This window comes from Triturus cristatus, chromosome 5_2 (genome assembly GCF_964204655.1).
Source record: "Triturus cristatus chromosome 5_2, aTriCri1.1, whole genome shotgun sequence".
Lineage (NCBI taxonomy): Eukaryota > Metazoa > Chordata > Amphibia > Caudata > Salamandridae > Triturus > Triturus cristatus.
Genome location: NC_140588.1, coordinates 305,306,606 through 305,324,317, shown reverse-complemented (window position 1 = coordinate 305,324,317; position 17,712 = coordinate 305,306,606).

The following is a 17,712-nucleotide window of genomic DNA, read 5'->3' as shown; positions in this document are numbered from 1 at the left end:
TTATGAATGAAAACCATAATAACCTTTTGTAAAAGTGTGCTTTGGACAGTTTTAAGCAAAAAAAAAATGAATCAACCTAAAAGGGAACAGGTATTGAATATCATAATTAGACCTTTTAGTAGAATTTTAATTATTTACACAAACAGTTTATATTTCATACAAAACTGCTTCAAATAAACAGGTAAGAAGATTTCCTGACTCGAAGAAAATCGATTCGTAAGTATTCATGAAATACCAAATACCAAACACAAAACAGTAGAGCACAGAAATGTGAAATTAACCATTCCAAGGCCTAGCAGGCTAAGAAACAGACATTTACACAACCTAGAAGGAAGTTTAGCATTAGTCATCATATAAACAGTGCAGAGTTAAGTTTTCATGTATGCCACTTATATTCAAAATGCAAATTTGCATGCATACATTTTTTAGGTCAGCAAACTTTTGGCGGGCCAGGGAGAACCACCACCAGTCCTCTGGGCCACCAGGTGACAAATGGAGGCTAGGGAATGTGCTTTTCCCTGCAAGTCATTCTACCTCTTCCTAATTTCCTACTATATGTGCAGGTTGTTAGCTACAGCATTCACTCTGTCAATTATTCTGGCTCACATTTGCCTTTTCTGAGATAGGGGTGCATTTTGGACTTGGGCTCCAAACAATTGTGGCTGGCTCGACTCTTATGATTTATCCACCATGACTGACAATTGTCTCTCAGTAAAACGTGTATTTTCAGTCTCTGACATTATGTAATTATAAACTTAAATGATGGTGAAGACAGAGAAGATAATTAATAACAAAAGAGACTAAATAAACAAGTAACACAGAAAGCAAAACAAAAATCTGACTTGAGGAGTGATAAATCGCAGTGGGACAAGGTTGTGCTGCTGTGGAATGGCAAAGGATTATGGTCCGAAATGGAGTGTGTTTTATAGTGTGGTATGCAGGTGCACACAATTAACTAAAACATATCAGGTGCTAGCATCCAGCCTACAGCCTCAGGAACAGTACAATGTTGACTGCACCCACATCGGAATCACTCCATCAGCAACCTGCTGGTACAACACCGCCAGCACAACTGTGAAATCTAAATAGGCTTGGCGCCGCCCTGACAGAACAGAGTACTATTCGCCAGCAAAGATGTCTGCCGCGTCGGCAACGGTGAGCCTTCTACGCGGTGGTAAACACTGTTGACCCGGATGGAGATTCAGCCAGCATACTTCTAAATAGGACAGGCAGACTGCCATCAACTCGACAGAGTACTTTCAAACCACCACCGCGGTGGGACGACAGTAGTTCCGCAAAGATCTAAAGCAGGCCCTTATCCTTAACCTTTGTTTTTATCATTGAATATCTCTTCAATAAGCAAATGACACAAACAACAATGATCAAAATAGGCCTCACTATAGCGCCTAAAGTCCACTACCAATATTACTAAGCCAACTACCTCCATCAAAAAATCCATTCCCAATCGCTTCCTAAGTACCTGTTGCTACTAACTCCTTCAATTTTGTTGACACTTGTTGACACATTTTTAACAATCTTTCCAATCTCTTTGCTGTTGTCTAGGATGTGCATAACTGTGGAACTTTTAGCATCCAACAGACTCCACCCTCCGATTCTACAAGACCATAGATCTAATAGCTATCAGCTTAGTATTGTTAGCTATTAATTCTCCAGATGTCCTAGTAGCAAGTTTTTCCACTAATGTTAAAGGTTTCTTTAATTCTCACATCATTTAAGGCAACACCTACAGAGGTAAACATATCACCAAAAATATCTCCCACTATTTGTGAAGCACTACAACTATGCTTAGCCTACCAAGAAACCCAATAGTTTGGGTATCCAACTTTGCTGTTGATAGATCACACTTGATAACACTAAAGATAACACTAGAGACAGGTAACAGCTTCCCACCCAACTGGCTGGTAATTTGAAGTAAGAGTTTGATCCAAGTACATAATAAGCTCCAGGAATAATAGGATAATTCTTTGTAAATATCTGATCTGTGTAACCCAAAACCTCATACCTATGACAACAATCCCTCCATCCAACTCTCATGAAATTCAGGACACTCTCCTCTGTCTTCATGAAGCATAGCTTTGCTTTCTTTTTCCAGTCTAAACTCAGGTTGGGCTGTGTTCCCAAATATTTATGTTGTCCTTTTCCTCCCCCATTTCTCTTTTTCAATATCTCTTTCCATCTCAGTCCTTTCCTCAATAACTGCTCTCCTGTCCTCCAAATCATCAATGCATTTCTTTTCAATCGGGGTCATCAAACAATTTAGGTTCTGTCTATTGACACAGGTCACACAGCGCCCATCTACTTTGCACTGGAATGGGATTCAAATGTTTGTACATGTGCATTTCAGACAGGACCAGATCTTAACTTGAAAAGTAATACTCAAAATGTTCTTGATGATATTGTAAGCTAAGTATGCTGCAAGAGATATACACTTTGCAATAGATGGCTGGGGAAACGGCGCACACTCAATACTGGTACAGTAAAAGTCCGTAATTAGATGTACACTATTTCAGTTGGTGCTAGGGAGGAGGGAGAGCCACGAAGTCTTCATCAACTGGAAAAGAAACTTTTCCTCAATTTGTTCAAACATGACTCCAAGCACTCAAAAATCAAGAAAACAAGTGTGATGATATGTAGAATTGTCCAGTGTCTTTTATCCAGACATCAGGCTTTTCTTTCAGGAATTATAATTCGCCATACATGTTATTCCTTAACATCACTACAGTTCCACGCCAAAACGTGTTTCGTCCATTAAATATAACTGGACTTCATCATGGCTGAAACATAAAATAATGGTATCATAAGAAATATAGGGAGTCATGGGATCAAAAGTTAACCCATCTCCAAAGTGTATCACCCAAATTGTGCCATGCGTAGTAATTCGGTATTTGTGAAGAGATAGCTATTATCTATAAGCCACTCAGATTGATAGGAAGGTATGGCTATTGATGTAAAAGGCCAAGGAAAAGGAGAAACTAGAGTAAAGTGCGATAGAACCGTCAGAATGGGTCACCCTTGTGTGTTAAGTCATCGCTAGAACCAGTGTATTCATTTATGTCCCCTTGCTATGTTAGGTTAATTCATGCTTAAAAGTTTCAGCCATGAGTAATAGGCCCCGCGAAAAATCAGGGCTCACCAAATCAGAAATTGCTATCATCCTTGTCAATTAGAAATAATAATATTCTCATGCGACACGTCCAAGTATCTGAAAGGAATCAATAGTACAATGTACTCGCAATGCATGTATAGTCTGGTATTTTAATGTACAGTTGACACACCGATTCCTCACTTACCAAACCGAGCATATCAGAATACAGAATTGCCATTCCGCAAGTCTGAAATATGAAAATGAAAAGGTTGAAGTCACAACATGGGGTCCCATATGGGCATCATGGGACGGGATTAATATTATTATCAAAGTGTAGCCAGCTCTATCAGTCACATACTCCCATTACCGTAGAGGTATAAAACGTGATAATGGGATGGGAGACACTACATCATATTCCTAAACATAGTAGACTATGTCTCCACCCCCGGTTATTGTGGCGCAGTCACAGATTCAGAAAAGTACCTAGCATCACAGAATAAGTATCTTCAACATGCAGCGGATTCAGCTCAGTTGAGTTAAACAGGGCTAAATCAAGTAGGTAACCAAAATATCTACATATATGCACTGGAAACACTTTAATAACTCAGCACGCGTTTATTTTTATCTCTCTATAGATAACACGATTATGTAACTAACGCTATTAGGAAATCAGGCCCTTACCGATCAGTAGAGTACTGCCCGTCGTATACGGTCTTTGTGGCATTCTGCGTTGACGCCATCTTGTTCTACCTTTATATACCCTTCGAAATTTCAGAACCATTAATTAGCCCCAAATTCGTGGGGGCCATCTTAGCATGTGTAGATTCATGGTAGATATATATTAATTATACCAAAGTAAAAGGAATATAAGACTTTTTAGAGTTACATACCACATCTGTGAGGCATACTCTACATTGTATCTATTCTTCCTCATGAAAGTCTCTCGACCTATTGCTACATACGTGTTCGTATTTATGATATTATTGGTGTACCTGTCGTGTAGTCAAAAAGAGACTTGATATTACATCCTGGTATTCTAAGCGTACATTATTATATCATACATCTTGGTTCCTTAAAATATGCCAAGATCTATTATTAGATAATCACTAATCGTCGATTGCCAATGTCAAAGGGCAAAAGATGATTGTGTCTAAAACCTGACAATAGATGTGCGTATAAATTAGGGGTGGGCGGAATTTGCGAAAGTGACTTTCGCAAATTATCGCGAAAATGTTAAAAATCTCCGCAAACACGCGGAAATATCGCGAAGATGCGGAAGTTTTTTTCCCGCCCGTTTGCGGTATTTTCTGCGTGGTCGCGGCTCACCAACTTACCCATGCGGTTGCTCGCGGGCGCTTCCATCTTGTTTTCACTCTTCTCGCGGTGCATGATCGCGAGAAGAAAGACGTGATCGCGCGACCAATGACATTACTGCGGGCGCGAACTGTCGCGAGACAGCGCAAATGGCTACCAACAATCCAACATCTCGTGGAGAACGCGACCGGACCGGGAAAACTTGTCGGCGAACGCGGGGATTTAGGTAAGGCGATCGCGCGTGCGCGAGAATGTATTATTTTACAGCGCGAGCAAGAAACAAATTATCGCTAAGCTGCGGAATGCGGAAATTTTTACATTTTCGTGCTCTCCGCGGAACGCGAAAATGTCAAATTATCGCAATTTCCGCGACCGGAACGGAAATTTAGCCCAGGCCTAGTATAAATCAGCTCAATGGGGACTATGGTGCATTGTAGTTATAACCATCATCATTAGTTACACCAGGCAAGAAAAAGGTTGTGAGGAGAGTAAACAGAATTAGAATAAAACCGAAAGAAATTATTATTATACAAAGGAGTTAGTAAGACCTTAGCGGTCATGCTTGGTGACAGATACCAAAGACCATGGTGGTAGAAATCACACGTGTGCCCACCCTCTTGATGTTATGTACAGAGGTTGACATCTTCATTGTTCACATTGGTTTGTATGACAACATATATAGGATAATTGGCACATTTAGACATAAGTTGTATCCATGTTACATACCATATTATTCAAAATTCTTGGTACATGATTCTTCCAAAACAGTTTTAACAATTTTGCAGACTAGACAAGATTTTGACGTTAAATTTCATAATCAAGCATGTTGATATGGTAAATTAACTCACAGTCTGTCATCCTATTCTTAGATTACAAGGCAGTACAGTAACTGTATTCATCATTCTCCCAAAAAGTAATGCAGCTCACGGTCAATGTTCAGACCATTGTCTACTGCCCTGAGGCGCATAATCCATACAGCCTCTTGGCGTCGTAATCTCAGTTCTCTATTTCTGTCCCTGCAATAGATACCAAAGGTAATTATGATGGTATGTCATGTCTTTTTCTACTGATGCCGGTAAATGAGTGCAGGCATAATGGTCCTTAGCCTGCATTAAATTCAGATATTCATGCAACAGTTTGAAATACATATTGGAACAGAAATCTACCTCTGAAGCATTTTTATGCAAAACCTTGAAGTCAATAAATACTGTGCTACAGGATGTGGAGGAGTGGCAATTGCAGTGGGATTTGCCTTTCTTCAGGACTAGTATAAGCTGGATAACCATTGTTTCTCTAGAATCAGACCTTAAAATGAGAACAGCCAAAAGAAAATAATGATTACAGCTTGTTAGACTACCTGTGCGAATTGCAAAATTGGATGCAATCATCTTCGTAAGTCATCCCTAACCCTGCTCTTTTTCTAAATGACAACCCAATTCTTCTGCTGGAACTTTAGCCCCAGGAAATCTTCAGAATTCCACAAAGTTCAGAGCTCATCAAAGTTCAGTTTGCATGTACAGTGTGATTTTATTCAATTATTGCAATTTAAATCATCCCTGCGACAGAGTAACAAGAGAGAGAAATACAGAAGTGATTGTAATACATTCACCGAGTATGTGCAAAAAATATACATTTATTGTGCAATGCTTTCGTCAAAACTGTAATGCAAGCATAGTTTGAAAGAACACATTCAAAGATTTCTTTGATTATTTTCATAGTAACAGCCAAAAAAGGGGAGGGTCTTAACACAGGGGAATGTGGAACGTGTTCATACATTAGGCCATCCATTGGCTAACCAGCAACCACCTGAAGCTTAACCCACATAAAACTGAATTCCTGCTAATCACGCCCCAGAAAAGCGCAACGAGTATATTAGAATGGACCAACCTAATCACGGCTTCAAAGTGTACTCCGAAGAATGTTGACTCTACCAAATCCTTGGGAATTATTCTGGACAAACATTTTAACATGCTATCACATATTATCACAATGGCAAAAAATGCCCGGTTCCATTTAAGCTACCTCAGAAAACTGAAACCATTCTTAAATAAGTCAGATCTCAAAAAAGCAGTTCAGGCACTTGTCATATCAAGGCTAGAGTATGGATGCACAGCTCTGGCCGGGCTCCCCAAGATCTCAACAGCCCCATTGAAAGCTTGTCTTAATGCGGCCACAAGACTTATAGCTGGATCCAAAAAAATCAACCATATCACCCCTCATTTGAAAGCACTAAACCGGTTGCCCTATGAAGCAAGAGTACAATTCAAGTTGGCATGTATCACTCATAAAGCGATACATTACAAAACACCAGGGTACCTAGTAGGGGTGGGCGGAATTTGCGAAATTCACTTTTGCAAATTATCGCTCAAATGTTAAAAATCTCCGCAAACACGCGGAAATATCGTGAAGATGTGGAAGTTTTTTTCCCGCCCGTTTGCGGTATTTTCTGCGTGGTCGCGGCTCGCCAACTTACCCATGCGGTTGGTCGCGGGCGCGGCCATCTTGTTTTCACTTGTCTCGCCGTGCATGATCACGAGAAGAAAGACGTGATCACGCGACGCATGACGTTACTGCGGGCGCGAACTGTCGCGAGACAGCGCAAATGGCTACCAACAATCCAACATCTCGTGGAGAACGTGACCGGATCGGGAAAACTTGTCGGCGAACGTGGGGATTCAGGTAAGGCGATAGCGCGCATGCGAGAATGTATTATTGTACAGCACGAGCAAGAAACAAATTATCGCTAAGCTGCGGAATGCGGAAATTTTGACATTTTCGCGCTTTCCGCGGAACGCAAAAATGCCAAATTATCGCAATTTCCGCAAACGGAACAGAATTTTGGCCCAGGCCTAGTACCTAGCCCAGAAACTCACACTATCAAGAGGTTGCCGGGTCCCCAGGAGCCACGTAGATCTATTACGGAAACTGGCACGTTTTTGTAAGAAAAGAACTTATGACTGAGCGTTCTCCGGTTCAGCTCCTAGAATCTGGAACGCTCTCCCTCCTAACATTAGAAGAATCCCATCCATCGCTGCATTCAAAAAGGAAGCAAAATCTTTCTATATGAGTAAATACCTACCATAATTTCAACAGACTCGCTATCGTCAATGGTCCTTTCATGATCATATTCTTGCTACCTATCATCGAACATTAACCTTTTTGTGGGCTTTTATATATGTATTTAAAGCTTAATGTTTAGTTCTAATCATTGTACAACTGATGACTTGGTAACATAACTGGTTTTGGAAATGCAAATGTAAAGCACTCTAATACCCTACGCAGGGTCATGTTCGCGCTATAGAAAACACCAAATAAATAAATAAATTAAAAAGAAATCCCTTTAAAGAAGAGTCCAATCCCTCACGGTGGTAGCACTTATTCACATTGGTTCTGTAGCATTGGTCTCTGTCTACTCAGGTCATAAAAGATTGGATCACGTCCACTGTCTGTGTAATATATCCACTCAGGTGCTAAATATCTTCAACTCTGGCTCACTTGAATCTCCAGACTACTGGCTGCTCATCTTCACTGTCACTCAATCCACTCAAATCAGTCTCCTCTGACGTTTTGGGAAATGCATTCCAGAGACACGTTTGGTCTCAGTCTCACACGACTTCTTGGATACCCTTCTCTGCTGTGGCTACCTGTAGTCATATTGCTCAGTCCTTCTCCTGGATCAGAGTTGGTTTTTACTTGTGTGTTAGGCTGGTTAACTGTGGTTGCTTTTATCTATCTCATTCACCACAGGCTCAGAATTTGTCTCACTTCTACTCTATGTCACTGGATGCTTTTATCACCCATCTCTGCTCCTTCTTTGCATTCAGGAGATTAACTTTATAACTCAATGGTTAATTTGACCACTTCTCAGAGCATCTCACTTGCTAAGTATGGGAGGCATCTGTACCCAATTAGGCAGTTCACCACATTTGATGGCTGTTTTGGTGACCAGGATCACAGGAAAAGAGCCACACCAATGGGGCTCCAAGCATGACTTCATAAACATGAATCTAATTTTCATAGGAATTGTCCGGGCACTGGAATTTCTACATATTTTCTACTTCCGCCAGTCACAAGGCTATCCCTTCCCTACTCTTCACCATTATGAGGACCATGTTTGTATAATGAGCCCCTACCACTTTGGTAACTGTCTCATTGATACATTTATTCTCATTCCTTTACCTATAAATAATTGCTTGCTCTACTTTAGTATAGAATGGATGAGCCACGTGCTGTCACATAGTGATGACACCAGCTTCCTCATCATCTAGAAACTGTTTTCTAACCTACCTTAGTAAATAACTGTGATCCCTTTGATCTTATGCGCTTTTCTTAAAAACTCTTTTTCTCTAAAGGCATCTATCACACTATCAGTCATGTGTACAGTCTGTGGCTATGCTACCTCTGCATTGTCAGAAGGCGTGATAGTGATGGGCGAGGAACAGTAGCAGTGGTGGTAATGGGGCTTGGTCAGGACAGAATTATACAGGGCTTGGATCTGCAGGCTGGGGCTGTTAGTAGCCAGGAGATTGAATGCCTCTCACCAAGAGGCTGAATGGCTTATCGATTCCTATGGTTTTTACTATGCATACTCATCAGTCCAGTGTCGAAGTCTCACCTGTACATCCAGTGGCAACTTAACTTTCATACGAGTTTATGAATAACCAACAGCTCTCAAAAACTCACAATCTGATGAGAAAACCAAACCTTGAAGACAATTTTTCAAGTTTTTAAAATCCATGTCCTCCAGGGTATCTACAATTTACTTAGAATCTTCTACACGTTGTAGTGGGGATGGAGTATGGCCTGACAACCAAGAGTTAAGTAAATGTGTTGACCTGCGCGTGCACGGATGCTACTGGACATAAAGAGCATGGCCTGAGGCACATAAGTAAATGCAGCTGGATTTAGGGCACTGAAGTCAGTGCAGCAGGATTTAAGCTTTGATGAAAATGTATTTATTGACTGTGTACCACAACTGGAGTCAATAGGATTACGAAGGTACCCTGAGTGCCATCATGTCTTGCAAGATGCTGAAACTTCGAGACTTTGATGCAGCACAACCCTCATGTGATAGTACTAAGTTAGCACAAAAATATCTCAGGTATTCTCGTCTCCAAGCACTAGAAGCGCATGCAAGAGAAGATTTACCAGAACCGATGTGTGCAATCTAGTAGAGCAATGACAAATTACTTCATTAAACGTCCTGACATTTGTCTCCAAAAATCAGGATTTTAGTCATCTACTGTTCACTTTTTCGATCGGTACAATCAGAGATGTTCTCAACATTTTCTATTTTTGAAACAAATAGTCTACAGCTTTGAATTTTTTTTTCCATCTGGCTCAAATTGTGACTAAGGGCAGGAGAAATGTGTGTCTGGTTTCAGTGCATAGAACAGGTGTAGATAAATATACATTGGTATACAAGTGCCACTGACATGTTATATGGTTTTATATTTCTCTAATAAAAAGCTTAAGAAACTGATTCTATGAACGACGCTCTCTTGCTCGATTTATAAAACTGCTTAAAAATGACCCAATCGTCACAAGATGTGACAACTTGGGGGCGGGCGCAATAATTTATCATATCATTTGGATTTGACACGTAGGGAATCTGATACAATGACCTAGGGCATATTATGAATGTGGCACATTTTCCCGCTTTGTGTAAACAAGGAAAGTGCGCCATACTACAAAGAATGTTCTGCCCCCAGTGCAACTGCGACCATGCGCCACCTTGGGGGCAGCACATTCAAGTACAATATGGAGCATCTGTTTAAATGCTGCTCGTTTCGTTTTTTACAGTGCAGGTGTCAACCCTGCTGCACCTTTCAGGGTGATTAGAGCACGCCTTACAGGCGGGTGCAGTAAGTGACAGCAAGAGGATGTCTGGGGGTCCATGGAACCCCATTTACCCTCCACAGGGTTGCTTCAGTGCGCCACCTTTGTGTGGTGCACTTTCAGTGTGCCTCCTAAAGGCATGATTGCCTTTGTTCCCTTGTCCATAATACAGTGCAGGCACAGAGGTAAAGTGATTTCCTTATAAGCATGGGGCCACACCCACATGCAAATGATAGAACAAACTCTATCAGCTATAAATGTAGCTTTTAACACAAAATAAACAACAACAGTATTCCAGAGTTATGCAACTATTTGAGTGGTACTCTGTCATACCTTGCTTCAAGCAGGTTGTTATTAAATTTTTGTAGGTCCTCATACAATCTGTGCAAAAGGTATGTGGCGTAGCCTCCACTCCTGACCAGAATATGGCTGTAAAAGTCCAGCGATGGCTATCAGATTGTACTACCCTCTCACCACCAACAAAAGGTGGACAGCGTTACGGTGTCAATGGAAGACCTTGGCTACACAGTTCAACAACGAACACCAGGGCTTCACGGCCATCAGTTATGCCCAAGGATACCCACAAGAAATAACAGGCAACCAAGTAGGACTGAACTGCATAACCTGCTATATTTTTAGGAAATTGCATCAGAATTTTGAGGTTCTGCCAAACTAAACACATTTTGTTATTCATCTTTGATTAGGATTGTATTAACTTCATGCTAATTTGATGTGCAATGATATTTGGGCACTGAAGAGAACCTCAAATAGATCTCTTGCTTGGAATACAAGCATTTGAAACATGGCGAGCATAAGATGGGACCTGAAGAGTCTCGCTATTCGAGCATCATTATGGTTTTCTTGCAAGGAATCTTCTAAGAAAACAGGAACAACAGGTTAGTGGACTTTGCGAATCAATGGGAACATGCATCTGTGAATGAGAGACATTAAAATATGAAACAGAGAATATTTGAGACACTCTGAATATTGTGAATAAAGGAAACTCGGTGTAGGGGTAAAGGCTAGGAGTCATCCATTGCCAATTGTGGAAAATTATGAACCAAGTTGGTTAGTCAGACTTTGTTTGAAGATCATAAAGACAAAATTAGGGAGCAAATCATATGAGCCAGAGCTTTTTGAAGGACGATTATTAGGAGATAAAGTCATATTTTGAAGAAAAAGAACATAAACAACTATCACACCCACTCAGGCAACATATAATTAATCAGGGTACTCTCCGCTAGAATGTATGTTCTTACTCAAAATCTTAGCATGGTTATTACATTATCAGATGCTGAAAGAGGTTAAATGTATACCTGTCATCTCTTTATAACTGTAAAGTAGCAGAGGCAAACCAATGGCAGAATAGCCTCTACTGCCAGTGCTCAGTTATCCTATTCACTTTATCTTCTTATGCCCGCAACCATCTCCAATGTGAGTAAGGTGGGGGGTGCATGCTTGGAGTGATTTCTCTAAAGATGTAATTCTTTATTGCAAGATATTCCAAAGTGAGCTCTGAGTGTTGACAGACTTAAAAGACAACATGTAAGTCTTAGTTGGATACTATGGACCAACTAGGATATTCAATGGCTCTTGTGGCTTTAAAACCACCCTGCATGAACCAGGATGGATACATAAAGATCAGTTACTTACATACAAAATTTCTTTGGTTTCACAGTTTTCTATTGGAGATTTATGCAGAGATTTTCTAAAATAGTCTTGGCTATCAGTTGTTTGCTGGGTAAAGGAGTGTTCTTTGCTGGGATGCCAAAGGCAGAAAAACTCTTCAGCATAATTAAAACTAAATGTATGACATCCACCATATTACATCACCTGGACACTGAGGTACCTTTTGACACAGATGCATATAAATCCACTTTAGGGGCAGTTTATCACAATGGGAAAATATGACAAGTTTGCAGGCTTTTAGTCCTACTTCATGAATAATATATGTAGACACTGATACTACCTCCATCATTATCAGTGAAATATTGTCATTCCAATGTGTATGTTGTAGGTGGAGTTACAGTTATGTTGTATCATGAAGATTGGTGCTTAGTTCTTTCACCTTTGTGGGCTGGAAAAATGCCTATGGCATTGGAAATGGGTTTCCAAAATGGATTCAATAGATGAAAGTAGGCGACATCAAAAGGTTTAATGGATCCTTATGCACTATCGTCATGATATATATTGTTGGCATGTTTGGATTTTCAACTGTTAAGAAGCTTATGTTCTCCTTATTCAGAGCTCTAATTCCTTTCTGGTATATCAACCTGGTCTCATACTCTCCCTGGATGTGGGCCATTGAGTTCTCAGTTACTTTTTGACAGCAATTATTGTCACTATGTTGTCATTTAGCTTCAAGCATATATTTCTCTTTAGACATGATGAAAATGCCTACCTTTGTCAGATGGTTTAATTATAATATTCAAAAAAACAAAGTATAGAGAGCTAGGACAGTAGAGCGACCGTCCTTGTCGCTAGAAGTATTTTATAACCAAAGAAGATGGCCAAGATGAATGACTGTCTGACACTAGAGTGTCTGGCACCTCATAGGTTTGATAAGAAAGCCCTCACACACCAACCTAGTTGGTGTCATGCTTCATCATCTGGTCCCAGCCGGGTAGCCGAATGCTGCCCAGTTGTGCTACGACACCTGTTTACAGTGGAGCAGGTTGAGGTGTGGGTGAGTGTGATGAAGTGAGTGTAAATATAAAAATACCTCCAGAATTCTGCCCGTTACTTTATTCCTGGTGATCTGGGGTATGTTTAAAAACAGGAGAGTGGGTAATGGGTTACTATGTGTAGCTTATTATTACCCTATGGTGGTCAACATGTTTCAGCCGTCTAAAAAAAAATTGGGGGGTTTCTTCAGGAAATCTCAAAACAACGGTGAGTGACGTGAAAAAGTAAGTGGTAAAAATAGATACCACGTGTCAAGCATTTTTTCTAGCACTCGTGCTAAGGAGTGCTGTATATGCATAGAGGACTGACCGTATGTGGGTCCTCACAAATTGTCGAGCTCATCTATATGATCTCTAAACCGATGGTGGTTTCCGTGAAGGATGTTTTTCAGCAACTGAGGCTGTTCCAGGCTATATTATCATTAAGCCCTTGGATGTGCGTGGACATTCGATATATCCATCTTTGTTCTTTATCCAATAATTCCTGTTGGATATTGTTCGTGTTACAGTCCAGTTGTTCTATCATTAGGGGTGTGACTTTGTTCAAGAAAATGGTTGGTAATGCGTGATATGTTATGCTTGCAACGGATGTTACTCCTGTGTTCACAGATTCTTGTTTTGACTTTGCGGCTTGTCATTCCAACATATCTTAAGCTACATGGGCAAGTTATAAGGTATATGACGTTAATGGAGTTACAGTTTGTATGTCGACGTATCTCCCAGGTTTTCCCAGGTTCTAGGTTTAGGGTTTTTGTCGGTTGCGTAAAATGACATACGCTGCAATCGCCGCAGGGATGATGTCCTGTTATCTTCGGCAGTCCCCAGGCGTTGATGCTTGTGTTTTCTTCTTGGGGTTTCTGTTGTTGGGGTCTAGTGTGTACCAGACTGTCTTTCAGGCTCCTTCCTCTTTCGTATGAGAATAGTGGTTTCTCCCACTCAAAATTACCTGTGTTCAGTATGGCACAATGTTTTTGTACTATCTTGGCCACTTGATTCGACACAGGATTATAAGTTGTCACACAAGTTAAAGGAACTGTTGTTTCAATTGGTGTTTTGGGTTCAACGATACCTTCACGATTTTGGTTGCGTGCTCTTTTTTCTGCTTTTCTGATTATTTTGTTTGGATGTCCACGATCAATTAGTTTAGTAGTCAGTCCTTTAGCATGATCTTTAAAGTCTTTGATGTTGCTGCTGTTCCTGCGTAACCGCAGGTATTGTCCATAAGGGAGATTTTCCCTCATGGGGCGGGGATGGAAACTAGTATAATGAAGCAGCGAATTTCTTGCTGTAGGTTTGAAGTGTGTCTTGGTGACTAGTCTCCCATTGTAATGTGTAATGTCCAGGTCTAAGAAGGTGATGGTATTCCTACTTATGGTGTGTGTAAATATGAGATTACAGTCACACCCATTGATCCAGTCAAGAAAAGAGTTTAATGACTCCTCTGATCCTTCCCAGATGAGGAACACGTCATCTATGTATCTTTTGTAAAAGCATATATTCTTTGCGAGGGGAGTGTTAGGGCTCAACAGAAATTTTTGTTTGGAACTGTAAACGTACAGCCCTGCCACGCTTGGGGCGAACGTGCTCCCCATCGAAGTGCTGTACGTTTGTAGGTACAGTTGGCCTTCGATTCAAAGTAATTTTCTTTTAGGGCTAGTTCAGCACATTTCAGAATAAATGACTTAGCTGTTTGGTAGGACCAACTACTGCTGTCTAAGGCAGTTTTCAGAACTCCCAGTGTGTCATCCTGCGGGAGAGTCGTATAGAGACTCTCTATATCCAAGCTTACTAGGAAGCCGGTGTTGGGATTAAATGTAAGATCTTTGATTAGATCTAAAATTTTGTCATCCACTTTTGAATTGTTAATTGCTATTCTTTCTGGTTGACACACATTTTCATGTGTTTTCTTTTTGGTCCATACCAACTTTGCCACATCTTTCATGGCATGCTCTGACATAGATCCACCTTATTACAGGTGGTAAATTTGGGCAGAGTTTCTCCTTTTCTTTTACATTACTGAGTCCGGTTCAATATTTGATCAACATTCAATTATTTTATAAATTCCCTTTGAGATTTCTCCCTTGTTGCATTCTCTTGTTCCAAAACCTCTAATGTCATCAGCATATTAATATTCTGTGCTGATAAGTCACAGTAGGGATATTTACACTTTTCTTTGGTCTTTTGTGTACATTTGCTGTCTTTCATAGCATATGAGTTTTCTAATATATTTACAGGAGATCCTTTTTTTCCATTGAAGACATATGTTGTTCAGAGAAGAAATTTAAATATTTTTTTTAAACAATTTTTTCATCATTTGTGAGGTGTCTCTCTGACAAATGTATAATGACCATTTATGATAATTATTTTTGTTGTGGTTTATTTACTTTCTGTACTGCATCTCCATTTTCAATTTTCCCTTTCTGTTTTCTCTTTTTTTCTTTGTATCTTCCTTTTTGGCCCCTTTTTTGTGTTTGCTTTTGACCCTTCCTCAGGATGGTTTTTGGCCTAAATGCATCAGACACTTTTTGGCTAAAAAGTAAATTGTGTTCCTTTATTGTTTGAGAATCCTTTTTCACCTGAATCAATTTCAGAGCTTTCAGCACGTTTGCTTGTATCACTTGTTCTATCCATCATCTCTCACTTTTGTTATGTCTCATATCTCTTTGCAAACGTATCCATTTGTCCATTCATATAATGATTTTTAGCTCATAAAAAGTTGCTTTGGTTTATATTTTTACAGACTGCTCATTTTTTGTAGGAGTTCTTCCATTTCTTTCGTGCTCTCAGTTTCCTCTTCATAGATCTTAATCTTATTCCCAAGTTTCAGTATTTCTTTCTACAATGTATTGTGTTCTATTTTATCATATTTTATCAGAATTTCAATTTTACGTCTTGACCTCTTCATAGTTCTTAATCTTAGTCCCAAGTTTCACTATTTCTTTCTACAATGTATATTGTTCTATTTTATCAAATTTTATCAGAACATAAGTTAAATTTTACTTCTTGAGCAGTTCATATTGTTATCACCCTACACCTGGCGAATTTCAGCACTCACATTGCGGTTGCTCTGAATTAAAAAGATCCTTCATACTCTTGATACCCTACTCACCCATAAATATCTATTTGATGAGGCTATTTCCCATGGCTTGTTGAGTTCTTTGATTTTGATATGTTCTAAATATTGAAACCTTTGTGGTATTTTTATGTTTTTATTTGTTCTCACAAAGTCACGGCTCATTACTTTGACCTTTGATGGTTTCCCTTCATCAATAAACGAATGTATATACACACTACTGGAGAGCCCTAAAAATATCCCCAGAACGCAAGGTTCAAATTAATTAATTTCTATATAATTCATAGGGCGTATTTAACCCCAGACAAGCTTAACAGACACTTGCTGCCCGCACTGCAAACTAGTGAATGCAGACCTCCTGCATATGCTTTGGTCATGTCCCTGACTGCGGAATACTGGCAGGACAGTACCTGACTACTGCATACAAGCACTTACAGGGCGCTACTGCACTCATGGGAGGCTTGCATTGTGGGTATATTTCCCAGAGATAAGAAAAACAGAGCATCATCCCGCTTCCCAGACCTGGGACTGGCGGTGGCCAAGTGGCTTGTCACACGACGATGGAAAGCTGTAGACCCTCCCCCACTTAAACCTTGGACACAATCAATGGTAAATTGGTCCAAAGCCGAAGCTGTCTCTCTGTTAAAGGAGGATACATTTGGGCTGTGAAAAAATCCTAAATCATCCGCTTGGAGCACAATTTCGAAGGCGCTGAAAATGGCTACAGCTCCGGAGGACCCCTTAGATAGGCCTGATATTATGTAAACACGCATTGTGCATGTACTGTACTAGGCCAGCTCACTGGAATGCTAAGAAATATTTGTCAATAATCACTGAAAACTGGCTCATTGTACTGCAGTTCACGAATCACTTAAGCACATCAAGATCGGTCATGTTGGCATCCTTGTGGTAGCTCTGGAATGTTTATCGTATTAATGTGCAGCTCCTGCCCTCCCTCCCACTTTCTTTTTTCTTTTTGTTTTATTTTTATTGGTTTATTGTTCATCATTTAATGGTTATCTATAAAGTAGTTTGATCATTAACCACGAAGAAACGGCTAGGCCGACTATAGTCATTGCAAGAAATGTAAGTGCAATGTAATGGCCTGTGGTACGAGGCCTGTAACTTTGCTAGCTCATTTTTATGTGAATTGCATTTATTGAATCGACCTTTATTGATGTCGCTCACTGTAGGATTCCTTCATGGATAGCTCATCTGATTTTTGCCTATATTATGATATCTTGCTTGTAAACGATTTGATTGTTGTAAATGTATACTGGTTCCGCAAAATTCGTATGTGACTGATATATGTACATTGCAAATATGAAACTTAATAAACAGATCAAACAAAAAATAGATTAATCTATATATATATATATATATATTTACATATACCATCCCCAGAGTCCAGTCAATAGTTTCACCAGTTCGAGACCTCTAGATTGGAAATGCTCTAAACTCACAGGTATCTTATCCAAGAGAGAACCTTTCTTTAGGCACTGTAGGTTTTATTGCTTCTCAGCATCAAATATTTTTCCAAAGCGGATGCAATGCAATCTAGGGCTATCTTAAACTGCTTTTCCCATCTTGGTGTTACATGGAAGTGCAACCTAAAGCCATCATCCTGCAGCGCCCACAACTAGACTCCTGGGACAGGAAAGTGAAGTTGGTACCATTTGAACCTTGGGTCCAACAAT